The sequence below is a fragment of the Pseudorasbora parva genome, chromosome 20 (assembly GCF_024679245.1).
Source record: "Pseudorasbora parva isolate DD20220531a chromosome 20, ASM2467924v1, whole genome shotgun sequence".
In the NCBI taxonomy this organism is placed as follows: Eukaryota; Metazoa; Chordata; class Actinopteri; order Cypriniformes; family Gobionidae; genus Pseudorasbora; species Pseudorasbora parva.
This window is the reverse complement of record NC_090191.1, coordinates 35,105,990-35,133,639: the sequence shown is the minus strand read 5'-3', so window position 1 is coordinate 35,133,639 and position 27,650 is coordinate 35,105,990. Positions and strand designations below refer to the sequence as shown.

The following is a 27,650-nucleotide window of genomic DNA, read 5'->3' as shown; positions in this document are numbered from 1 at the left end:
ATTGTATCATATACAATATCACTTTACAATTAGTTAAATACAATACAATATCAACATGTGGCAAACTTATTAATAAAACTAACATTATGATTTGTTGCCTTCAAAATCAAATTATATTATATTAATTATATTATATACAGTATCACTTTAAAATAAGTTAAATAAAATATATTAACTTGTGACAAATGTATTAATACAATTAATAACATTAGGTTTTGTTGCCTTTAAAATCATTATATTATATTATATTATATTATATTATATTATATTAATTATATTATACACTCACCTAAAGGATACACCTGTTCAATTTCTCATTAATGCAATTATCTAATCAACCAATCATATGGCAGTTGCTTCAATGCATTTAGGGGTGTGGTCCTGGTCAAGACAATCTCCTGAACTCCAAACGGAATGTCAGAATGGGAAAGAAAGGGGATTTAAGATATTTTGAGCGTGGCATGGTAGTTGGTACCAGACGGGCCGGTCTGAGTATTTCACAATCTGCTCAGTTACTGGGATTTTCACACACAACCATTTCTAGGGTTTACAAAGAATGGTGTGAAAAGGCTACAATTTGCACGAGCTCACCAAAATTGGACAGTTGAAGACTGGAAAAATGTTGCCTGGTCTGATGAGTCTCGATTTCTGAGACATTCAGATGGTAGAGTCAGAATTTGGCGTAAACAGAATGAGAACATGGATCCATCATGCCTTGTTACCCCTGCGCAGGCTGGTGGTGGTGGTGTAATGGTGTGGGGGATGTTTTCTTGACACTTTAGACCCCTAAGTGCCAATTGGGCATCGATTAAATGCCATTTCTGACCATGTCCATCCCTTTATGACCACCATGGACCCATCCTCTGATGGCTACTTCCAGCAGGATAATGCACCATGTCACAAAGCTTGAATAATTTCTAATTGGTTTCTTGAACATGACAATGAGTTGACTGTACTAAAATGGCCCCCACAGTCACCAGATCTCAACCCAATAGAGGATCTTTGGGATGTGGTGGAACGGGAGCTTCGTGCCCTGGATGTGCATCCCACAAATCTCCATCAACTGCAAGATGCTATCCTATCAATATGGGCCGACATTTCTAAAGAATGCTTTCAGCACCTTGTTGAATCAATGCCACATCGAATTAAGGCAGTTCTGAAGGTGAAAGGGGGTCAAACACAGTATTAGTATGGTGTTAATACCATATTACTCCTGATACAAAACATACTCCTACACAGATTACCTTTCGGCGTAATCTACGCTCACTCTCTCCCTCTCGCCTATCCACTATGGTTTCATCTTCACTCCCTCCACCTGCTCAGTTCTCAGCACTGGACACTAACAGTGCTACTGACACTCTTTGCTCCACTCTAACATCCTCCTTAGACAGTTTTTGCCCCCTTTCATCCAGACCAGCCCGCCCCACCCCATCTGCCCCCTGGCTGTCTGAAGTTCTCCGTGAACATCGCTCTGGACTCAGGGCGGCAGAGAGGAAATGGCATAAATCTAAAAACAATACTGACCTTGCCTTTTATCAGTCTCTTCTCTCTTCTTTCTCTACAAATGTCTCCACTGCTAAAACAACATACTACCACAACATAATCAACAATTGCTCTGACTCTCGCCAACTCTTTAAAACATTCTCCTCTCTCCTTTGTCCACCTCCTCCCCCTCCTTCATCAACTCTTACAGCTGATGACTTTTGCATCATTTTTCACCAACAAAACAGCTCTCATTAGCAAACAGTTCTCCTCATCACTAACTGACACGCACATCTCAACAACTAACACGAACACGCTTTCATCCTTCTCTCCACTCTCCGAGGCAGATATTTCTAAACTCATCCTTTCCAATCACCCTACTACCTGTCCACTTGATCCTATTCCCACTCACCTCCTTCAGGCTATTTCTTCTTCAATCACTCCTGCACTCACTCACATTGTCAACACTTCTCTTCACACGGGAACCTTTCCCACAGCATTTAAGCAGGCTCGGGTAACCCCACTGCTTAAGAAACCCTCTCTGAATCCAGCACTTTTAGAAAACTACCGACCGGTATCCCTTCTGCCTTTCATTGCAAAGACCCTTGAGCGAGTTGTGTTCAATCAACTCTCTAGGTTTCTTGAACAGGACAACCTCCTAGACAACAACCAATCCGGCTTCAAAAGCGGCCATTCGACTGAGACGGCCTTGCTCTCGGTAACTGAGACTGGCAAAAGCAGCTTCCAAATCCTCAGTGCTCATTCTGCTGGATCTGTCTGCTGCTTTTGACACAGTTAACCACCAGATCCTCCTGTCAACACTTAAGACGACGGGGAACTCAGGAACTGCTCTCCAGTGGTTCAGGTCTTACCTCTCTGGTAGGTCCTACAGGGTGTCATGGAGAGGTGAAGTGTCTAAGTCACATCATCTAGCTACTGGGGTTCCCCAGGGCTCAGTCCTTGGACCACTTCTCTTCTCCATCTACATGTCATCATTAGGTTCTGTCATTCAGAAACACGGCTTCTCCTATCACTGCTATGCGGATGACACTCAACTCTACTTCTCATTTCAACCAGATGATCCTACAGTCAGTGTTCGTATCGCTGCCTGTCTGACAGACATTTCTGACTGGATGAAAGAGCATCATCTTAAACTCAATCTTGCAAAGACAGAATTACTTGTTTTCTCAACCAACCCAGCACTTCATCAAAATTTCTCCATTCAGCTTGGTTCATCGACCATAACTCCATCAAGGACAGCAAGAAACCTTGGAGTTGTGATTGATGACCAGTTAAACTTCACTGACCACATTACTGCAACAGCCCGGTCCTGCAGATTTGCTTTATACAACATTAGAAAGATTAGACCCTTCCTATCAGAACAGGCTGCACAACTCCTGGTTCAAGCTCTTGTTCTCTCCAGACTGGACTATTTTAATGCTCTTCTGGCTGTGCTTCCAGCATGCACTATCAAACCCTTGCAGCTGATCCAGAATGCAGCGGCGAGAGTGGTCTTTAATGAGCCGAAGAGAACGCATGTTACGCCTCTCTTCATCAAACTGCACTGGTTGCCAATGGCTGCTCGCATCAAATTCAAGGCACTAGTTATCGCCTACAAAACAACCTCTGGCTCGGCACCAATATACCTAAATTCACTTGCTCAGACTTACACACCCTCCAGAAGCTTGCGTTCTGCGAACGAGCGGCGCCTCGTGGTTCCATCCCAAAGAGGCATGAAATCGCTCTCACGGACATTTTCCTGGACCGTTCCTACCTGGTGGAATGACCTGCCGATCTCAATTCGTGCTGCCGAGTCTGTAGCCATTCTTAAAAAACATCTTAAGACACATCTTTTCCATTTGCACTTGACCAATACAGAATAGCACTTACTGATCACCACAGCAACGACCAAAAGCGTACACTCCGGGATCATATCTACGTCTCTCATCCGGATTTGCGCCTTCAGGCGGGTATGTTACATAGTAATCATAACTATCAGAATCCAGTGTTCTGTATATTGCGTACGTGAGTTTTTGTTGTAGATGGCTATTGCTGCGCGTTTAGCTAGAATACAAAACCAACCCATTGGGCCACTGAATCTGCATTAACGACAACAGCTGGGGCAACAGCCTTAGTCCTAATGGGTTGTAGCTATCATAGCTATCAAAATCCAGTGTTCGGCACTGTGCGGACGTGAGTTTTTGTTGTAGATGTCTGTCTTTTAAAAAAAAAAAAAAAAAAAAAAATTGTGTATTGTGCTAATTAATTGAGATTTCTTACAGCTCTTACAGGTTTTTGGCCTTGTCTGTTCCGTTGCTTCTATTACTCTCCCCTTTTTTGTAAGTCGCTTTGGATAAAAGCGTCTGCTAAATGATTAAATGTAAATGTAAATGTGTTCCTAATAACCCTTTAGGTGATTATATTATATTATATTATATTATATTATATTATATTATATTATATTATATTATATTATATTATATTATATTATATTAATCTGTAGTCCCTGGAGAGAAAGTAACAGAGTCAACCTAAATATAAAATCAAAATGATAAAAAAAATAAGATATAGCCTATATTGAAAAATGTCATTGTTGTTCCTTAAATTAAGTAAAAAATAATACTTTACCTAGTTAAGTTAACCGAAATAATGAATGGATATACAATATCACAGGATCAACGTGTGCCAAATGTAGTAATAAAACTAACAATAAGTATAGTAGTAGCCTTCAAAAGCATTTAATCCCTGACTGTCTGCCGTGTGTTAGTTTCATTCACAGCCTCTAGAGGGCGATCTGACACTATTTCAATGCCAGGTGTAGTTAATGAGGCGTTATATACAGGCGCCATCACTGCAAGCTGGCCGGGAGAAAAGCTCGTTAAGGTCAGTGTTTGAGCTACACTGTTGATTGGGATTTAAAATAGCACTATTTTCCAATAAACCCCTTATAAATACATGAAAGACATTTAAAATCAATAAGCACAGCACTCTTTCTGTTATCAAGTGTATTAATATCTCGAGAGAGATAGCTTCTTCTCTGGTCTCATCACTGACACTGACACAACTTGAGTGAACCACATTAAACATACCAGGAGGAAAATTCATTCAAAGAGTCAAATAAGAGTGGAATGGTCTAATAACTGAGATTAATCAACCAATACACTCAGGGAATGTAACATTGTAGGGCCAATTGTATTAAAAATGCGCGGGGTGTAGTGTGAAATGCTCAAATTATCAAGCTTGTCTCTTCCCAGTTTAATGAGCTGAATGAAAACGCATAATTTTGTTTTATTTTCCTGATTCTGATCTTGCCCCATAATTTGAATGTTTAATATTCTTAGTTATATGAATCCAATTATTTTTGGTTAAAAGTATGCGGGTTATATAAAATATTCTGCTCATCTATCCTCAAATCAGAGGCCTAATACATTTGAAAAAGCTGGAATATTTTAGTCTCTTTATAAATTGTTCTATTTGGGCTTTTATATTGATCGATAACCATTTTGTTGGTGCAGGAATAGGATGCAACATGGATGTGAGGAAAACGAGGATAAAGAGCATCGCAGAACGATCATCTTCTTTGGCAACGTTGGTTGAGTAAGATCCATTGCTGTCTTTGCTCATCTTCCCCTTTCTTCAGCGGCGCTATAAATACGAAAAGTATTTTTTCCATTAATTTTTCTCATAGTGATTTTGAAACGGTCTTTGTTAAAGGGATACTTCACTGCTTTTTCATATTAAACTGTTATTCTCTTAACTAAGATGAGTTGATACATACCTCTCTTGTCTCAGTGCGTGCACTTAATCGCTCTGCATGGTGACATTCTGATAGCATTTAGCTTAGCCCACTAAACCCAGTTCATTCACTATGGTACTAAACAGATCAAGTTAGAAGCGACCAAACACCTCCAGGCTTCCCCTATTTAAACATAGTTAAACTAATAGTTGAACAACCTAGTATGGTGACATAAAATAAAATGTGGTGCTTTTCTAAGCGGAGTAAAAAGGAGAACTATAATGTATGGCGGAATAGCACTTCTGAGAGTAATTCGACTCAGCGCAGTAAAAAGTCTTGGCTGAAACATCCTCCTTCACATCTCCCCCTCCCTCTCTCATTTCTGTCAATATACATAACTATGTTTTCAGTGATGTATAAAGACCTTACATAATAAACTATTTGTTTTTTTTTACCTTAGAACGAGCCATTTCTATCTCCATACACCGCGGGTCCCCTTACAGTGAAGTCGCCATTTTACACTGTCATGTTTCTACAGTAGCCCTAAACAGACATCTACAAAGCGCTAGCTACTCTCTGCTGTCTCAGACGATGACATCTTTGTCCTGCGTCGGCCACCGTAGCTTCTCTATGTGCTTGGAAAGGGAGGGCAAATTCGCAAACCTCACCGCTAGATACCGCTAAAATTTACAGTGCACCTTTAAAGCTTCACTGTGTAACTTTTTTAGTTTATTCTTAGCTAAAAAAACACTTAGTTCTTTCAAAAATATATGTGCTCATTAATTTATTTTCACTTCTTTCAAGTACTAAAGTATTCTTGTAAGTTTATAATATGTCATTGAAAATACATACGGGTGAGGGGTTCGCATGCTGGTCGCCATGTTGGTCCTCCATCTTGAAAGTACATTAGCCAAAGAGGGACATACCCGTAAATTCAAGCTTTGCCTTTCGCGTTTTAACACTCGATGGCACCGTGTCGATTATGAAGAGGACAATTGCTTGACACTACTTTATGAAAACCTAAAAGCCTTTTTGAAAGTCTTTTGCTGATGGAGGATCACTCATATTCTCAAGGATATGTTACCGAGTCGGCAAGGAAGCGAAAAAGAGAATTAAGATGGCAACGCAACAGGCAAATCAACAAGACAAAAGTGAATATTGTGGCCTTTCCAAGATGGGAGCAACGATTTTAAAAAGGACGCAGACGTTGCCTGCTTTCTTTTAAAATTAAATAAAAATTAAATCAAAAATTAAATCAAATTTCCAGCGTACACCTTGCATACACCCAAACCCACGGTGACTTTGATATTTATTAATATGGACGTTGGCGTACGGCACGAGCTGATGCTGGTCGGTCACATGACAATGACAACATGACGAATGTAGCACATCTGGATTACATTCATACTACACACACTTATACTATATAGAACATACTTTTTTAGCGGTTGTGAAGTAATACTTATTCAAAATAAGTACCTACACGAGAGTATGTGATTTCGTACGCAGCCTCTCGTTTCCTACAAACGTAATTGCGCCATCTTGCGAATCAAGTATCAATTGTGGTGAAAATGAGTCCGTTTTTTTGTTCTTTAAAGAACGGTGCACTGTGTAAATTTTAGCGACATCTAGTGATGAGGTTGCGAATTGCAACCGCCCACTGCTCACCCCTCCCTTTCAAAGCACATAGAGAAGCTACGGTGGCTGACACAGGACAAAGATTTAGAAACAAGACTGCACATAATGGCGACTTTTCTGTAAGGGGATGTAGAAAGAAATGGCTCATTCCAAGGTAATAAAAACATAACGGTTCATTATGTAAGATCAATACACCACTGAAAACATAGTTGTGTATTATATTGCATTTCTGTCAATAGATCCTCATAAATATTACACACTGCACCTTTAAATACTCAGAAATTTTTCAAAAATGTTCAGAAAGTGATTCCAACAATATTGTTCCTCTATATGACATGATGTTATAGCTGAGATTTGCACTTCACCATTCACAGATTTAGAACGTTCACATCTACCTATGATAACTATATTAGCATCCAGACTACGATAACATTCAAGTGTGCGCTAGTGTGAATACTCAAGCTCTGATTGGCCGTCAATGTTTTTATCATTCATCAGGTGGAAAAAAGTTTGTCCTAAAAGTGATTCCATCATTATAGTTATCATAAGTTGATCTACAGTCCCTTTAGTCTTTTATTAAAATCCCACTGCTACTTTTCTCTGTAGAGGCAAGAGTTCAAATGCTGAATTAAATAGGACAGGTTATGTATATTCAAAGTACATTATGGGAGTTAAAGGTGTCTTCTTCATGTGACTGGCCCCTGCAGGCTCACGGGTCAACCTGGTCCCTTGTGTGTTTTTATAAAACTCACCTTTTGCTCTCTGCCACTGCGGTATCCATATATCTCTAGAATTCTCGTTCTGCAAATAAAGGGAAAGAGGGCCAGTGGCGGCACCCTGTCGCCTCATCAGTATGTGAACATCCTACTGAAAGGTGCTTGATCTCTACTTTTTTTTTGTCCCTGGGCCAGGCCTTCAGGAATGAGCTAGATAAAGCCCATCTTAATGAGATACGGGGGATGACAGGGACCTAATGGATTCCTGGTCATTTGTAATGAGGATGTAAATGGCAATAAAGGCTCTAGGGCTCTGGAATTAAAGCTGCATATTTCTAACACTGAGCTACTCGTTATGGTGGAAAAGGGGCAGGAAGGGAGAAAAACCATTTAAAGGAAGAGGGAAGGAGAGGGGATTTCAACACCTGGTTGTGTGTGTGGGACAATCACTTAGCAACATAAATGACCTTGCACCTGTGGATGGAGGTGGGTTTAATCTCCAGTGGATTTTGACGCAAACTGAGGAGCTTCAACAGGAATGAATAATGTTTTTTTCATCTGAAAAGAGAAGATGGATAGATAGTGGGTGTCATTTATGTTATAAAACAGTATTAAAAGCAGGAAAATAGTATTATGGAAGCTTGTTTCTTAATTCAGCATTGTCTTCTCTTCCGGGTTTGTTTTCAGTCCTCAAATAAAGATTCAAACAGTTATGAATCAATGTATTGATTCATGATTCGGATCGCTAATGTCACGTGATTTCAGCAGTTTAAAACTCGGAACAGCACACGATCCGAATCATGAATCAATACGCTGAATCATAACCGTTTGAAAACAAAGGATTGAAAACAAACCTGGAAGAGAAAACAATGCTGAATAAAGTTTTTGTTATTTTTGGACCAAAATGTATATTCGACTACTTTGATGATGTTTTCATTCCTTTTCTGGAGATGGACAGTATAGTGTGCATACACTTAGATACGCTCTCTGACTAAATATAAAATATCTTAAACTGTGTTCTGAAGATGAACGGAGGTCTTACGGGTGTGGAATGATATTAGGGTGAGTCATTAATGACATCAATTTCATTTTTGGGTGAACTAACCCTTTAACAGAATATTTCTTATTCCCAATAGTTCTTATTCCCTTGCTTGTTTTTGGTAAGTCGTCCTAAAAGCCACAGAAGAACAAAAGTTTACGTTAAATGCTTGAAACAATCTGTATTTTAGAATGAATCATTTCCGTGAATAATTTGTTCAACATTTACCATGTGGAGTCATTGAAATATCCTTTATAGTAATATGCCTAGGAATGTACTATGAAATCTTTAAATCTTTAAAATGTCAAAAACTACTCTGTGTTTGACTGCATTCATTTCACACCATGTCAGGTAGTACAAAGGTCATGTTGTAACAGTCAGAGCTCTCAGAAAATTCCTAGTTTACAAATTGTAACTACGAGTTCTACAAGGAGGTGAAAGCTTTTTACAAGTTGGAATATCATTATTACGATAATTGTGACATGGGCTGTACACACCTTGATTCTGCAGCGGTCAGGTGGTACAGAGCTTACATGGCACCTGTCAGAGATCTCCGAATTTCTCCGAAGTTGTAATTACGTACGGAGTTATTAACATAATTACGAGATTTAAACCTTTAAAAAGTTGTTGTGTTCTTGTAGAGCTTTTTAGAGGTTTGAATCTCGCAAATATGTTAATTACGACGTGGTGTCAACGCACCTTGAATCTGTAGTGGTCAGCTGGTACAGGGGTCACGTGGTACCAGTCAGAGCTCACAGACAATTCCCAGTTTACAAGTTGTAATTACGAGCTCTACAGGACACGGCAGCTTTTTAGAGGTTTGAATCTCGTTATTACGGTAATTGCGACATGGTGTGAATGCACCTTGAATCTGCAGTGGTCAGGTGGTATAGAGGTCTCATAGTACCTGTCAGAGATCTCCGAATTTAGCAGTTTACAAGTTGTAATTACAAGATATACGAGGATGTGAATGCCTTTTATAAGTGGAATCTCGTAAATATGGTAATGACGGCATGATGTGAATGCACCTTTAACCTCAAAAGTTTTTACTGTTTATTTTTTAGGTTTTACTACTTTTATTATAATTTTTTTATTTAGCACTGGCACTCTTAGAACATTTATTAGCCATTTATCAGATTTGAAGACTGGAACTAACTACAGTTTTTATTAATAAAGTGTATTCAACTGTTTGACAGTTGCTGTTTCAATGTATGAACCTTCTAGATGTGATGTAAAAGCTCTTCAAGAAATAAGTATTTTTTAGGGACAGAACATTAAGGGGGTTTATTTATTTATTTTTTCTTGTTTTTAACCATTGGAAAAAATGTTTTAGCGGTTAGAAAAGACATCTCTTTTAGAAGCTCTCCTAACCCTAAGTATTTGTCAAGCCAATATAATTACACATTGTGTACTTAATAGCAGAAAGCACTATGATGGATTTCAGGAACCATTAGCGGTAGGATTTTTTTCATTGCGCGTGTGCCGTAAGACAGCACTACTAATGGTAATGGTAGGTCTCGAGGTGGATGCTGAAGTGTTTCCTCACTTTTCCTCAGGCGTCATGGCAACACTGTTTAATAGAGGGGGTTGGTTGTCTTATCAGAAAATGCAATCTGCTGAGTTTACTGGGGGAGAGGACAGATTGCGGGCATGATGGGAAATTTCCATCACCTGCTTTTTCACTTATAGCTAACCACACGTCTAAATTTGAAAGCAAGTGCACTTCCAAAGATAAACACCCTTCGGCAACATTGATTAATTCATACGTGTCATGCAGCCAGGGTTCATTCTATGTATGGAAATACATACAGTTCATGTGATGCTCAGGGCTCTCCGGAGGTCTGCGTCTGTCTTCTGTGCTGTTGAAGCCACAGTATACCAAAACCTTGGCCGGAGTCATATCCATCCTAATCCATGCTAATGGAAAAAACACTATTTTCAATTTTTTCCTCATGAATCATGAATAGGAGTGTCTGTTGATACTCCGGGAGCAATGCAATTCTGTTGCAGGAGGAGGAGGGGAAAATTATTAAGTTGCTGTGAGTGTGTTTCCGGGCACAAAGGTAGCAGATCTCATGTATATATGCGTATATGATGCATGCATATAAAATATCTCTTGCTTTACAAGATGAGTGGTGTGTGATAATGCAGAAAGTAATGCAAATGTAAAACGTGAGTCCTCTGTCCACTTGGTGGCAGCAGACACTACATGAACAGACGGGTTAATTGAAAGAATCATACGAATGCGATCATAACAGTAATATTTATCAGAGTGATCTCATGGAAACTGAAAAGTGTGCCACAAATGGTTTGAACATTTATAGCTAATTCCTAAATGTAGAATTGACTAGGTCATTTACAGTCAAGTTCTGTAGTACTTTTGTTGTTTACCATGGTACTGAATGATCATTTTCCAAAGAATTCCCACTCCAACATAATCATGCATTGTCACCTTAAATCAAAAAACATTAACTGCGTCACACAAAATGTTTGAGGATTAAAGGGTTTTATAATATTCCCGTTTGCACGTTTGAATGACGGTGATTAACGTTTTGTTTTTTTTCCTCCCTCTGACCATCTGGGCAGCAGCTAAATGGACCAGTGCAGCCAGCCCAAAAACCATCTCTCCCGCTCTCAATTTGCCCTCTCTGATCATCTTGACTTGATTTCAAGACCTCTCTTCTTTTTTTTCCCAAACTCAGTGAGCTATGAGATTGCAGAGCCTTCATCAAAACCCTAACTGGCTTCTGATGGCATTCATGCTCTTGCATTTGTTGCTTTTATTATGTGTATTATTAGGCTGAACAGATGATTTGCAATTAATACTATTCAGAGTGGGACGGAAGGGGGAGGTGGAGGAGGAGAAGTCCAAGGGATAAAAATACTACTCCTATTTATATGAGCCGGAATTCTAATCCAGGAGGAATGACGCATCGGTCCAACCCATTAACAGACCAGAGGATCCAAGCATAATTTTTTCTTATTTCTCGTCTTCTATTCTTATGTTTCCTTTTATGATATCAACGCTTTGAGGCGTTCACACCTCGGAGTTGAAATGCATGAGTAGATTTCACACTTCTCTGTAGAATCAAATGTAAAATTAAACCAGAAAATATCTTGTCTACTCTTACTAAATATGCTCTTTTCTTCCCGACATTAAAAATCTTACTTTGTCGACGTCTTTCCACTTAACTGTCTTTCTCTCTCCTCCCTCCTCTATACAGTTCTGTCTCTTTTATCTGCTAACCCAGTTGTTCTGGACAAAAGTAGAAACCTTGAGGGAAGTGGGCCACTAGTGCAGGCAGGACTCTCTGTATGTAACGTGCCTTTCATTTGGTTTTATACAGTACATCTCAATGGTGTTCCATTCATCTATTCATATGTATGAATATCTATTCATATTCAGGAATTTTGTGTTTTAATGCATGCGACACAAAATGTGAGGGACGTTCTGTGCTCGTGTTTGTGTCTGTGCATGCATGCAATAAAATGGCTTGAAAAGTGCAGTTTCTTTCCCCCGTTGAATCTGAAACAGAAGTAGGGGTGGGACATATCGTAGGGCTTGTAGTTTTTTTGCACACACATGAACCATAATTTGCTTCAACGCATTCTTTAGAGCATTCGTTTCGACAAAACCTTACTGGAAAGGGTTGGATGAGAAATATCACATCTTTCATATTTTTTATGAAATGTCTTTTATGTGTAAAATGCCATTTATGGATGGCTATAGATATGGACATTGATGGATGGAGATATACTGTAGATGAATGGATAGATGGACTTGTTTGGGTTGTAATGGCATGTTGTGTGGATTTTTAAAAATAGATAATAAATACATTAAAAAAAATACTCAAAAAACCTACATACTCAGCTCTCGTGTGCTGCAAACTTTCTGATGTGTTTTAGCTCTGTACTGTGTTGTCAACCTTGTACTGTATACAATGCGATTGCAATTACTTTATTATCTCTGTTATATTTAACATTATCTCATATTTCACTTTAATAGTGTATTTATAAACACATTTTATTATATACCAGTTGCAATCACCACCGAAAACAAAAGCAGCATCCGATCTTCACTCTCAGCCCCTCAGCTAAAATAAAATACTTTTAAACTAAAACAGCCTAGCCAAGAAATCTAGACGCACCCTAGCGGCAGCAAATTTAATTTGCCCGCAAGTGTGGTCTAGCAACTCTCAATTCCTATCTGAGCTGTATTCCTCAGAATCTGGACGGCCCAATCACATCGTGTATAGAGTCGGCGGGCGGGGCCATAATGACGATGGCCGAGTTGCGTTTGCGTGCTTCTAGTAACAAAGAAACTGGCGAACGGCGGCGGTCTTTCGAATCAGCTCTGCCCGCTTTCCTCTGAGAAAAGAACAAAGAACGGCACTGAAGTCATTCTTAAAAAGGGAAGATGTGTTCGGAGTTTAGCCGACCGGATACGGCGAATGTTTAATCAGTCAGCGAGCTCCCCTTCACCGTCGTTGCTCCGGTTGGTGTAGCGCTATCCTATCGCGTGCAGAGGGAGTTTGAAAGACAACCGTTTATCCCGCCCCTCGGATTGAGCCCTGTCTATGGTGAGTTTCCAGACCAAACATTTTGATGTGGGTCTGGCTTGTCAGGCTAAAAACAGCCAGTAGGTGGTGCAAATTTTTTGTCTTAACCAGTGAGCCATTGAGTCATTAATTAGACTGATTTGTTCAAAAATGCAGATTTATTCAGTAACGAAACACTGCACAAATGGCTCTAATGTGGATTTGTTGGCAGTCTATATTGTGAGATGTGAGTCTAATATGTAAGTCACCTGCTTGTTTGTTGAACTTTTGTATAAAAGCAATATCAGGTGTGCAGTTATTCAGAAAAACAGCGAGCCTTCTGAGATCATTTCTGGTTGTTTGTGTATTCACAGCGCGCTCGGCTTTCTGTAGAAATGAAATACATGAGTATTGGGACGCTGAACACACGTTATCGCAAATGATCAACAAAACTTACAAAATGGAAACTACAGCCATTAATACTTCTCCAGTGTGCACACTATTGGACCAGTTACCACAGTGGGTGTTGCTTATTTAATACTGGATCCGTTTGTGGCTCGTTTCATTATACAGGTATGATTTCAACATTAATTAAGAATCAGCTTTGGCTGTAACATTTCTAGAGTAAAATAGTGGTGTAATATCAATGCTTGTTGTAGAATTGTTTAGTGAATATTAATGTTTTGACATTATAACATAGAGCAAATGTAAACAAACAAAATGTTCTGTCCGTGGCTGTCCTTGTGAAAGTGTAAAAATCTAGTTTTGCATTTTCGAAGCATTTTCCAGCCTTGCTGTGAGTGCCAAGATGAGTCTTCAATATTTTTTTGGTCCCCGTGAGGCTTCTCAGCTGCCGCACAACACCTCAAAGTGTTTGTCCTTTATGCATAAACTACCCATCATGAATTATTCAAATGACTGGAGTTCCAGCCACAGCCTCATAACCATATACAAACACCTCAGTCTGCTGAACTGGGAAATAAAATCCCCCTCTCTCTCGCCTTCCCACTTTGTTCTGATATAAATGACAGAAAGTATAGTAGTCTATCATGCACACTGTGGCAAATATGAGTATTTGTGCCTTAAGATGTATTTATTTTGTTGGATGAGAACCATTTATTGCAGGGTTTTTCAATCTGTTGTACGAGGTTACAGTCAAAGTTTCAAGAAACACTGTTACAAATGTGTGTGTGTGTGTGTGTGTATATATATATATATATGCACCGATCAGGCATAACTGATTATCTCTTCATCACAACACCTGTTAGTGTTCATAACACCTGGGAATGCACTGAATTTGTCAGAGCGTCCCCAGAACTGCAGCTCTAGTGGGGTGTTCCCTGGTCAGTATCTTTCAAAAGTGGACCAAGGAAGGAACAGTGGTGAACCGGCGTCAGTCATGGACGGCTAAGGCTCATTAATGCACATGGGGAGTGAATGCTGGCCTATGTGGTCTGATCAAACAGAAGCTATTGTAGATCTAATTGCTTAAGAAGTTAATGCTGGTTCTGACAGGTCCAGGCACGACTCGGCACATGCTGTAGTCGTCAATGTCTCGCTGCACTAAAACTCTGAGCACAGTGTTTGTTAATGTCTCTTTCCTCACAGGCTGGAGGCTCAGAACGTGGTCGTATCTGCTGCTGCCTCACAAGCTGTAGACTCAGATCCTCGGATCTATTATTGTCTCTCTGGATGAACCAGAGGCTCCAATTACATTGTATCTGTTATGTCTCATCCTTGCAGGACAGACTCAGAACTAGGTTGATCTGTTTGTCTCTCCCAAGGGGAGACTCAGAACTTCGTGATCTGTTTCAGTCTCATCCTCGCAGGTCAACAGTGTCTGTTGAAAAGGGTACCTTTATACTTTTTTTCCGAATAGGAGGAGATTGCTGTTGTGCGCTTCTCCGTTCCAGTGCTGTGATTGGCTGCTGGCATCAGAGGGGGCACACAGTGTGGCCCACCCTTCTTCCCATGTGGCACTCATCTGCATACTGTACACAGTTAGAAGTCTTTAAAGGGTCTTTAAAGTTTACCAGTGCATTTCATACTTTCTAAACCACCATGAGAATACCCTTGGCAATATTCTAAACAATTAAACACTAAACATAATGGAAAAAGATTGAACTGTCAGGCGTTCATTAATTTGTTAATTAACAGCTGAATTTGTGTAAGATGTTGCATTACAAATAGCTGTCACTGAGAATACTCATTTCTCGGAATTAACATGAAATGGATGGAGGTCGTAAAGTGTCCAAATATAGTTATGAATGGATTTGGATGGATCATTGTGGTCTTTCTTTCTTTCACCTACCTGCTGAGGTTCTGAGGAATTTCAGACCAGGACATTAGAGATTAGTCTCTAGATGGGTGAAGGGTAGAGTCTGCATGTGGACCAATGAGAAGTCTTGTCCTTCCTGGACTTTGTACCAAAGGTCTTCTTCTTGCCCTCTAACTCCTAGCATCTTTATCTGATGGTGTTGGACAGTTTATTTGTGCTATTCCACCAAGATCCAATCAAAATGTAGTTATGGGCAGAGAGGGGCCCGTCGATAAACTGGGCCCTGGAATGTGAGGTGTCTGTCGGTCTATCTGAATAGCCAACTCAACACTCTGTCCTGTTTTTAAATAGAATTGCATGTTCAATTAACATCTGTGCTAAACAATGAATGTGCAGTAATTGTTAATTACTCCAGTGTCTTGCTCAGGTTGAGCCTCAGCTGAGTAAATTGCTGTAATTCTTCAGTCATTTCTCTATTTAATCAGGTGAGCGTCTCGCCACCTCCCGGTCCCAAACCGCAGCACTCTCCCCCTCCAGTGGCCCGTAATTGGCCTAATGAAGAATCCAATCTCAACTGGCATCACATTAGAAAAGTGTCATTCTCACTCACCCGTTGTCTGTGTCTCATCTCAGTGCATCAGTCTGGTTATTGGCTCAAAGTTATGATGCTCTTTTCAGTGTGAATGAGCGTGGGGTTAAAGGTTAAGGGTAGCCTATAAAGTTCATTACCGGGGAAAAAAATCCTTAGATGGCCAATTACAGCTACCTTGAGGAGGACTGTATGAGGCTGTTGTATTCTCTGGCAACTGCGCCGTTGAAATCAGGGTCCCCCCCATACTGGTTCTTTCAAATTACTGACATATTTCCAGATACATCTAAATATGCTACAGTTTATATGTACACACACACACACACACACACACACACACACACACACACACACACACTTAAAAACACATATATACCATGAAATCGATGATAAATATCGATTTCTGAAGGATCATGTGACTAAATTACATGGAAAGTGAATGCAAAGATAAATACCTCAAAGATTTGAATACTGCTAGTACCTGATTATTTAGCCCATGGCTAAAAAATCTGCCAGTCCCAGCAGTGACTAGTCTGTCCAGTCTGTTCCGCATCGTGTGTTACCTTGCTATTCTCCTGTTCTTTCTGTCTCTTGTCCTGGCTCACATCTACCCTATTTCTACAGATGGCATCTGATTACATGTCATCCACTCCACTCTGATGGCGAGCCGTAATCACACTCTCAAAATGGGCACCGTAGTTAGGCTGCCATGCTGTTCTCAAGTGGACACACCACAGACACATAGCCTGTCACTGGAAAAACACTCACCATTCCCCAGAATCCTCGCCGCCAACAAACTCAAGAGCTGTTCCCCATGATATGCGTGTTGTTTACCAGCCTCTGCCCATAATGCCAGATGGTTGCCTGGTACATGTGCTGATGTAGGAGCGAGTGATGTCACTGATGATCTCACCACTGTTGGCTCGAGGGGCTTTCATCAGGTGTGGACTCATGGGATTGACAGGCCTGCGGGAACAAATTGGAATTTTAACCCCAATTGTCCCCAGTCTGTAGCTGACGAGGAACGTTGCAGGTGTGCATGTGTGAATGTGTTTGGAAGTGGCATAATTACCCGCATGATGGACGTTTGTCGCATTACCTGACTACCTGCCACACACACACACACACACACACGTAGTGTTTCCATGTTTTATGGGGACTTTCTATAGGCGTAATGGATTTCATATTGTACAAACCGTATTTTCTATCCCCCTACACTGCCCCTGCCCCTAAACCTACCCATCACAGGAAACATTCTGCATTTTTACTTTCTCAACAAAAAAAAAACTCATCCTGTACAAGATGTTTTCCTCATGGGGACTAAACAATGTCCCCACAAGGACAAGGATTTTAGATATTGCCATCTTTGTGGGGACATTTTGTCCCACCCCACACACCTAAATTAGATTAATGTAAATTAGAGTAATATAAAGTATTACCTGCAACTTAAGGCCACATTGTATGCATTCATATTTTTGTTCTATCGTCATCTAAACTATTAATAGTATTTTTTTTCTTTAGGAAGTAGTAGGGGTGTTGTATATGGATATAAAAATAATTATAGCAACTTTAATTATCATTGAAGTTCAAAGGTTGGAATCATTAGCCATGATCTAAAAATAGATATAATAATAATAATAATAATAATTAATACAAATTAATTTGGCAATGTGTTTTAATGCATTTTTAAAGCTGTTATGTTGGTAATGTGTTTTAATACTTTTAAAATTTAATTATTGCATATTTTTTTAACAACCAGAGCATTGTCTTTTTTAAATATTATAATCCATTGGTAACCCTAAATATATCCACATATATCCAATATATCTATGAATATATCCAAACTAAAATTAGGAGTGGGTCATTGCAGTTGCTCAGTTTTTTTCCACTGCACACACACACACACACACACACACACACACAAACACGCTCTCTTTCCCAGCAGCCTCTCCATGGGAGGGTTCTTAGGAGTAATGGCATGAGTGTCGCTGTGTAATTAGACGGAGGTCCGCTCGTCCTTTCCCAGGTGACACTGACTCATGGAGGGCAGCATTGGGCTCTTAATGGATAGCTTGTTTGTGTGAACGTCAGGCTGCTGTGCACGTCCTTGGGTGGGGGAACGGCTTCTCCTCCTGCTGCTGAGGATGTTGGGGCCGCTTGCAGTTCAATGGGCGTATAATGTCCGTACATGCATGAACGCATGCGTTTGGTGCAGCAGGTGTCTGCGAAGGTCACGTTTAAGCGCGCTAGTAGGATTGGACACACAGTTACGCCCCTCTTGCTCAGAATTGGCATCTACAGGCCCTGACGGAGGCCTTTGGCACTTGATGGTCCATCTGTCAGTCTGTCTCTTGCTCTTTCTGTCTCTTCCTCTTTCTGTCTCTTCCTCTTTCAACCAGTCAGATTATTGAGCCGCACTTGCGCTTCCCCTGACAAGCTCTTTTATCAGGTCAGATTAGAGTGCACTTTCCCCTGCACCCTCTGAGCTAACCTCTCCATCTCAATCATTCATGAAAAAGAGAGAGAAAACAGAGCAGGAGGGAAAGAGAGGCAGATGATAAGAAAAGACAGACAGTTTCATATCATAGATGGAGGTGGTTAATCTTACTCATGGACGTGTGCTTCCAGTTCTCCCAGCCGCTAGCTATTGCTTAACCAACCTTCACCAAAACTGTTCCCACTAGTCCAGTCAAAGTTTTGCCCCAGCTGCCTGGCAGGTGTCGTAACTTTAATTTCAAAGTACTTTTATTGACACGACTAAGTCATGTCACACGACACCATTACATTTTATTTTATTTATTTATTTAGCTTTACATATGCCAAATCAACATCAAACTAATTCTAATTCGGACATCGCCAACTACTGGCCTGGCAGCATAATACTGATCCATGTGAACGGGGATCGCTTTGAAAACGATGTCATCTGTATGCACAACTTTTTTTAAACAGGAAGGAAAAACATTTACAATTTTAAGACTTTGTTGTGTAAATGTACACTAAATCAAAGCAGTGACAATTTTGTTTTAAATGTTGTTATTTAATTAAATGAAAATAAGGTGGCTGTGTTATTGTTCTGATATGATGCTACAGAGTAGATACAATTTGTTATTTTAAGTGATTTTTATAGTTCAGAATTTGTCATTTGTATTATTTTTTTAAATATATTATATATTCTAAATATAATATTTTTTAAATATGCAGAGCAGACAAAATAGAAAATAATAATAATAATAATAATAATAATAATAATTATTATTATTAGTTAAAATGTCAATATTTTCTGTTCCACATATGTTTGTTTGTTTTATATTTACTGTTATCATACATACATTCATTCAGAGTTTGTTTTATTGAAATTGACATTTTTTCCTATACTTTTATATTCTTTAATATGGTATTTAATAAGCATGAATAGAATATAAAATAGTATAACAACATCAAATAATAGCTTCAAGAAATGTTTTTTGCAACATCAATCACAAAATTCATTGTAACAGTAGATGTTTTGCCAGTGGGAAAAAAAATTCAGGGTGAGTCGATAACAGTTCATTTTGGGGTGAATAATTTATATAGAAATGTCTTTGACATCTGAACACATCTTTAAAAAGTTTGAGTTTACTTGTCAGTCCTTTGTTAAACATGTTTCACAGCTTCTGAGGAAGGCAAACCTTCAAAAGAGTATAAATAAAATGTAGGAAAAATTGAGTTGTTTGGCCTTTACAGCTATCTGGGAATGCGCTTCATCGTTGGTTTTGAACATAGTTCAGGTTGCCATGGTTACACGCTAGGCCAATACAAAAGTCAACAGGGAAGGTATGCAGATATGAGAGCTTGACACCTCCAAAGGATTTAAGTGTGGAGAATGTGTGCTCATCTAATGTGGGCCTTGTTCCTACTGTAATTGGTCAAAACTACCGAAGGGTCAATCGGAAAGATGTGTCTGAAACGTTTCTTTAGGATAAGGATAATGAAGAGGAAGGGACTAAAGAATCTAGTGCTTTCGCCTACATAACTTGTAAACACTCTAAGGGCAAATGTGTTGCAGTGCTTTGTTTCGTGCCATTGAGCCTGTTAATGACCCATCATGCTTGTGCTACTCCGTGGGCTGTTTTTCATTTGTAAATGGTTTTCCACTCATTTGCGTCGTTCCCTCCTTCCCCAAACCACTGTCCTCCTTATAGCTTCTCCAATGACTGCATCGACCGCTTCCCTGAGACGATGTGTTTAAGGGAGCCCTCCAAATTGTTGTACAAATTGGAGCCTCTGATCAGCCCGGGGGAGGAGGCTTCCTTCACAGGAGTTAGCTGTTATTCATAACAAAAGGGAAGTGGGAATGAGATGGTCTGTTCTCTGTTATTAGCTTTGAGAAAGTAATCCTTTTTTGCCCTAGGATATGTTTTAGAAAGACTATAGGTAAGACTTAAAGTTTGATAACCTAAACTGGGTCATTAAACTACACACTTCTAAAAAATAATGCATAGAAGATAAAGTAGTTTTTAAATAATGTTTTCATTTTTATAAATAACATTTCTTTGCATTTTTACATGACTTATGTTCAGAATATTAAATAAGAATCTAAATAATAGCATTAACAAAAGATGCAGAGCAGATAAAATTGTCAGACAGACGTGCACCCTCATGCATAGACAGACAATCACCCATAAGCGTAGAGAGACCTGCACAGACAGACATAGTGAGACGCATGCACAGACAGACAGACCTTCATCCGTATATGCAGACAGATGTTTGCCCATAAGTGCAGACAGACGTACATCCATAAGCACAGACAGACAGACATTTGCCCGTAATCGCAGACAGATACACACCTGTATGCACAGACAGACAGACATTTGCCCGTAAGCGCAGACAGATACACACCTGTATGCACAGACAGACAGACATTCGCCCGTAAGTGCAGACAGACACACACCTGTGCGCACAGACAGACAGACAGACAGACATTCGCCCGTAAGTGCAGACAGACACACACCTGTACGCACAGACAGACAGACAGACAGACAGACAGACAGACAGACAGACATTCGCCCGTAAGTGCAGACAGACACACACCTGTATGCAGAGACAGACAAACAGACATTAGCCCGTAATGCAGACAGACAGACAGACAGACATTTGCCCGTAAGCGCAGACAGATACACACCTGTACGCACAGACAGACAAACATTCACCCGTAAGTGCAGACAGACACACACCTGTACGCACAGACAGACAGACAGACAGACAGACAGACATTCGCCCGTAAGTGCAGACAGACACACACCTGTATGCAGAGACAGACAAACAGACATTAGCCCGTAATGCAGACAGACAGACAGACAGACAGACAGACAGACAGACAGACAGACAGACATTTGCCCGTAAGCGCAGACAGATACACACCTGTACGCACAGACAGACAGACAGACAGACATTCACCCGTAATGCAGACACACACACACACCTGCATGAAGACAGACAGACAGACAGACAGACAGACAGACAGACAGACAGACAGACAGACAGACAGACAGAGACATTTGCCTGTGCACACAGACAGATAGTATGATGGTATTATTATTTATTCACATATTATTGATCTGATGGCTGTTAAAGTCTGATCATGTTTACTTTGGACCTTTCTAAATTCCTTAATTTTCTCAAAACGTTTTTGTATCTCTTTTCCATAAAATCTTTATTCTGATTTATTTATTTATTTATTGCTATCACAAATAAGCAGCCAGGCTAATGATTTCTTGAGCTCAAGATAGACTGTCTATTACCCTTGCTAGTTGCTACCAAAAGATTATAAAAGGTGTAAAAAGACCCTGTCGCTCTCAGCCTCTCCACTTTTGGAGTTCAGAGGTCAGAGTCAAAAAACCTTCATCCAATCAACACCCAGTGTTGGGTCTGAGCCAATGCCTGGCATTTCAACATTGCTGATATGACTGGTGCAGTGAAAGCCTGCAATTTCTCCTAATCAGGATTTACATATTTCCATTTTCATGAGACCAAGATTTTTCACCGCCTTGGGCAAGGGCTGATCTTTGATCGTTTATGCTGGTCTGTGAACTGTAGTGGCGGATGTTGGAGGTTTGGCCACGTTGATGTTGTGTTTCCCAGCAATTGTTTCAGTATGTTTTAATTGGAGGAAAAGAAATCCGAAGACTTGACAATTAGGCCAGTGAAAAACCATGGCAATGCCTTTTAAATATTTTTATGTGAAATATCTAGTCTTATGTATCTAATTTGATTTGAAATCCCTATCTCATTGCCCTCAGGTTAAGCTCTTAATTACATAAGCCATTTAACATGGTTAAGTTCAATCAGAAAGTGTTGATTAAAATCTCAGTGGTATAATAAGTTTTGGCTGGAATGATTTCATGCATATGAGTGTTTTGTGTAAAGGGACTGCGTGGGGTGAAAGTGAAGTATTCAGATATGAGCAGCCATGACCACAGCACCCTGCTCAAGGTCATTATCTGACTGTTTCAAGTTTCTACTAGCAGTAATCATGTCAACAGTCATGTTGCACTTTTCTGAGGTTCTTTAAACACCTTGACCCAGTCTACAGGTACTGGTCATATAATTAAAATATCATCAGAAGTTGATTTATTTCACTAATTCCATTCAAAAAGTGAAACTTGTATATTATATTCATTCATTCCACAGATACTGATATATTTCAAATATTTTTTTCTTTTAATTCTGATGATTATAACTGACAACTAAGGAAAATCCCAAATTCAGTATCTCAGAAAATTAGAATTGTGAAAAGGTTCAATATTGAAGACACCTGGTGCCACACACTAATCAGCTAATTAAGCACCAACACTTGCAAAGGCCTTTAAATGGTCTCTCAGTCTAGTTCACTAGACTACACAAACATGAGGAAGACTTCTGACTTGACAGTTGTCCAAAAGATGACGATTGACACCTTGCACAAGGAGGGCAAGACACAAAAGCTCATTGCAAAAGAGACTGGCTGTTCACAGAGCTCTGTGTCCAAGCACATTAATAGAGAGGTGAAAGGAAAGAAAAGATGTGGTAGAAAAAAAGTGTACAAGCAATAGGGATAACCGCAGCCTGGAGAGGATTGTGAAACAAAACCCATTCAAAAATGTGGGGGAGATTCACAAAGAGTGGATTACAGCTAGAGTCAGTGCTTCAAGAACAACTACGCACAGACGTATGCAATACATGAGTTTCATCTGTCGCGTTCATTGTCAAGCCACTCTTCAACAATAGACAGCGTCAAAAGCGTGTCACCTGGGCTAAAGAAAAACGACTGGACGGCTGCAGAGTGGTCCAAATGTATGTTCTCTGATGAAAGTAAATTTTGCATTTCCTTTGGAAATCAGGTTTCCAGAGTCTGGAGGAAGAGAAGAGAGGAACATAATCCATGTTGCTTGAGGTCCAGTGTAAAGTTTTTGTGAAAGGGTATTGTGAAGAGGAAGATGTGATATGCCAGACCCAACAATGGAGAAGAGGTGAAGGCCACTATCAGAGCAACCTGGGATCTCATAACACCTGAGCAGTGCCACAGACTGATCGACTCCATACCACGCCGCATTGCTGCGGTAATTCTGGCAAAATGAGCCACAACTAAGTATTGAGTGCTGTACATGCTCACACTTTTCATGTTCATACTTTTCAGTTGGCCAAGATTTAAAAAAATCCTTTCTTTGTATTGGTCTTAAGTAATATTCTAATTTTCTGAGTTACTATAGTTGGGATTTTCCTTAGTTGTTATAATCATCAAAAATAAAATAAATAAATATTTGAAGTATATCAGTCTGTGTGTAATGAATGAATATAATATACAAGTTTCCCATTTTTGAATGGAATTAGTGAAATAAGCACCTGTGTTTCTGTTCTGTTCTAGACATTGACATGTTAAAGGGTTAGTTCACCCAAAAATGAAATTGATGTCATTAATGACCCTAATGTTGATCCACACCCGTAAGACCTCCGTTCATCTTCAGAACACAGTTTAAGATATTTTATATTTTGTCAGAGAGCGTATCTAAGTGTATGCACACTATACTGTCCATGTCCAGAAAGGGAATATAAAACATCATCAGAGTAGTCCATATGGGACATCAGTTAGTTCATTAGAATCTCTTGAAGCATCGAAAATACATTTTGCTCCAAAAATAACAAAAAACTACGACTTTATTCAGCATTGTCTTCTCTTCCACGTTTGTTTTCAATCCTCAAATAAAGATTCAAACGGTCATGAATCAGCGGATTGATTCATGATTCAGATCGCCAATGTCACGTGATTTCAGCAGTTAGGCAGTTTGACACGCGATACAAATTTATCCATATACGTCTGGGCTTTTTTTTTTTTAGGAAAAGGGAGACCAACACAATATTAAGATCATAATGTTATGCACGATTGGTGTTTATATAATTATAAAATAAAATAAAGAAATAAAAAAGAAGCTTGGACTGTAAACTGATTCATTGATTCTAATGAGAGTCATGTATTTTTATCCCGTTGTGCTGTTGGGTTGAAGATTGATTGGGTGTTGAACCTCTAAATCTGTGGGATTCATCAACGTTCCTTGTTCCAGCAACTCAATTTTCAAATCAAGCACTGTTAAACATTAAATGGTTATGAATTTGCTTGTCGTGCATTTGCATGTTTGTCTTTGAGTGCATTGTTCTCCTTTTGGATATTTAGTGATGGTAATAGTGGGTACAGCTGTGGGGATGCTGTCAGCGGATGCCATGTTTTCTATTGTCCACGTGGCATCACTCAACCAAAAAAAGCAACAAGTGGGAGTTATAGACAGCAGGGCCTGGCATTGCACACATACCCATAATTAGCCTGTTCTGTTAGCAGAATCCTGACGGGGGAAAAACAGCCTGCTCTCTTCCTCTAAATTACACAGTATTTAGATCATCCTAGGTTCACAAAGAACACACAGCAGAAAAAATGTGCTTTTTTGTGGGAGACTTATTGAATGACTCCAGAAACATTTAAGATGCATTAAACAATTTGATTGCTTGAGTCGAGCATTGTACCTTCTTACAGACATATAACACAACCCAACTAATCTGATTCACAAACAAATGACAACTCTCACAAACATTATAAAAGACTCAAACTTTGCAGTTACCAGATTGAATCAGTCTGATGTATGCTGACAAATCCTTCACTTAATGAACTTGAACTAAGATAAATCTGATTAATTTGTACTAATTCAACAGCTTTTAGTTACAGCCTACTTCTATATTGAAATGATAAATTAACATGGAACTGAACTGGCAACTGATTCAACACATTTGACTGATTCATCAGCTAAGGGTATGTTTATTTTTTTTTATCATGAATCATTTTTCATATGGCTATTGTACTAATGACAATTTTATGATTCGTTTTCAGTGTATCTGGAAGTTATTCACAGTGCTTCACTTTCCATATTTTGTTATATTACAGTCTAGCCTGGTTAAAACCAGACCATTCTCAGAGTTATGGTCTGGCAAAGCTTCATAGACAAATAATTTCCAAAGGGGCGTCACTAACGAAAAATCACGTATGCAGAGCGACGGAGAAGCATCTGAGACAGCAATTTTCTGTTTGTGATTTCGAGGAAGATGTTTCAGAGACTTCTGACAACTTTTGTCATTGTTGTAAAAGAAATATGATAATAGCTGGTGTCCACCGGCACTCCGTCAACAATTTTTGAAAAACCTAATAGCATTTCAGACAAACTAAAACATCTCGGATTGACGGTCGAAGAGAAAACATCGAGCTCTGAACGCATTTGCCCTCGTTGGAAGGCATTTGTATTGAAATTAGAACGCGATTTGCAATATTTTATAAAATAATATAAAATAAAATAATATTGAGGAGTCTTTGGAAAATTGTGAGAGATCGGAAAATGGCTGTGCATCGACGCTCGCCATCCAACCTGATGGAGCTTGAGAGGTCCTGCAAAGGAGAAGGGGAGGCTAACTGGTGCCAAAGGTGCTTCTATTGAGCAAAGGCTGTGAATACATATGTAACTCTTTTTTTTTTTTTAAACAAACATCTTTCACATTGTCATTATGGGGTATTGTTTGTAGAATTTTGAGGAAAATGACGGATTTAATCCCTTTTAGAATGAGGTTATAACAACAAAATATGGAAAAAGTGAAGCACTGTGAATACTTTCCAGATGCACTGTATGATTGTATCCAATGTACTTTTTTCTCTTTTTTTTCACAGAATAAGGCAGAAAATATATTTTATAGTTTTATACTATACTGTAATGAAGGCTGTAATGATCTCAATAGCACTTCAATGGTTATGAAAATACTCAAGATGATTTTAAAACACACTTAAACATAATTTGTTTTATTAAAAGTATTCTACGCCCATCCATCAGCTTATATTAAAATAATCAAGAATCAATGTAGAATTGAATCCATCAGTGTGGCTAATAATTCAACATGTTTTACTGATTCAACAGCTGTTGTAGATGCCTAATTTCTATATTTAAATAATCAAGCATTAACATGCAATTAAATCAGTCAGAGGGGCTAATGATTCAACACGTTTTACTGATTCAAAAGCTGTTATTGGTATTTCTATATTTAAATAATGATGCATTAACATTGCATAAACTTTAGCGAGGGAGTCGTATGCTGAATCCGTAGCCGATCTGGATTCAGTTCATTAATTGTAAGGTTTATCCAATTTTAAAGGTTTACCAAATGTAATAGGGAAAGTAAAATAAAGTCAAATTATATGTCATCAGTAGCAGTTCTCTTCCATGAAGTTCACATGAACCATGTGCCTATCCACTGTTTCATGTGGAATCAGTAAGGCACGGTTAGAAAAAGCACACAAATATAAAACAAAGCCTAAATGGTGTAGCCTTCAGGCTCGGGGTCTGTTGGACACTAGCATAATGGTTCTGTGTGCATTTAGAGGAAAGATGCTCCATTACATCTTTCCATCTCCATTTCCAACCTCCATTTACCTTCAACTACAGCTGCTGTCAAACGCCGGCAAAGATGTCACTGACGCCATAGTATGTACACGTTGTTTCGCTCCCAGCTATGCTTTGATCACTTCGTATAAGTTTAGTTTTTTAGATCCCAGCATTTGCATAGAGGAAAAACACAGAAAAGTGAGAAAGCGGTAGAGGCGATATGTCAACCAGCTCTGTTATTTAAACATAATCAAGGCAGCTTAACAGAGAGACGCTTTTTCTTATAACACGTCCTTTTTGTCTGTTTAATCGGTCCTCCTCATGCCCCCCAATGTCACTCATTATCTGACATGTTCATATTTGAGCATGTCATCTCCAGACAGGAGGGAGATGAAAGAGGCTATGGGTGGGGGAAAGAAGCTTGCTACATGAGAGAGAAGGTTGGACGTGAAGGTTAGGAAGGGACAGGTCAAAGCCCTCGCTGTCATGCCATTGAGGGTGGATGACACCATATGTGACAGCATCGCGGCTTGTATGGCAGTACAGTCTTGCAAGAGATGTTGCAAAGTGACGGTCTGAGGTCATTTTAACCTTGTTTGAGGATTTTGTGAATTCTCTGTTATCTTTGGGCCTTGTTTCAAAATGTTATGAGGACTCTGTTATCTTCAAATGTCTTTTATGGCTGTGGCTTTTCATGTGATATTCTATG

General features: G+C 39.4%; 1 long non-coding RNA gene across 1 annotated transcript in view; it reads left to right on the top strand.

Moving 5' to 3' along the window:
• The first annotated feature begins 4,285 nt into the window (after positions 1-4,285).
• LOC137049955 (uncharacterized) overlaps positions 4,286-27,650 on the top strand; it is a 149,406-nt gene continuing 126,041 nt past the window's right edge. The window contains exons 1-2 of the long non-coding RNA XR_010899752.1: positions 4,286-4,365; positions 4,998-5,079. This is a non-coding gene — a long non-coding RNA (uncharacterized lncRNA). The remainder of the gene's footprint in view (positions 4,366-4,997; positions 5,080-27,650) is intronic.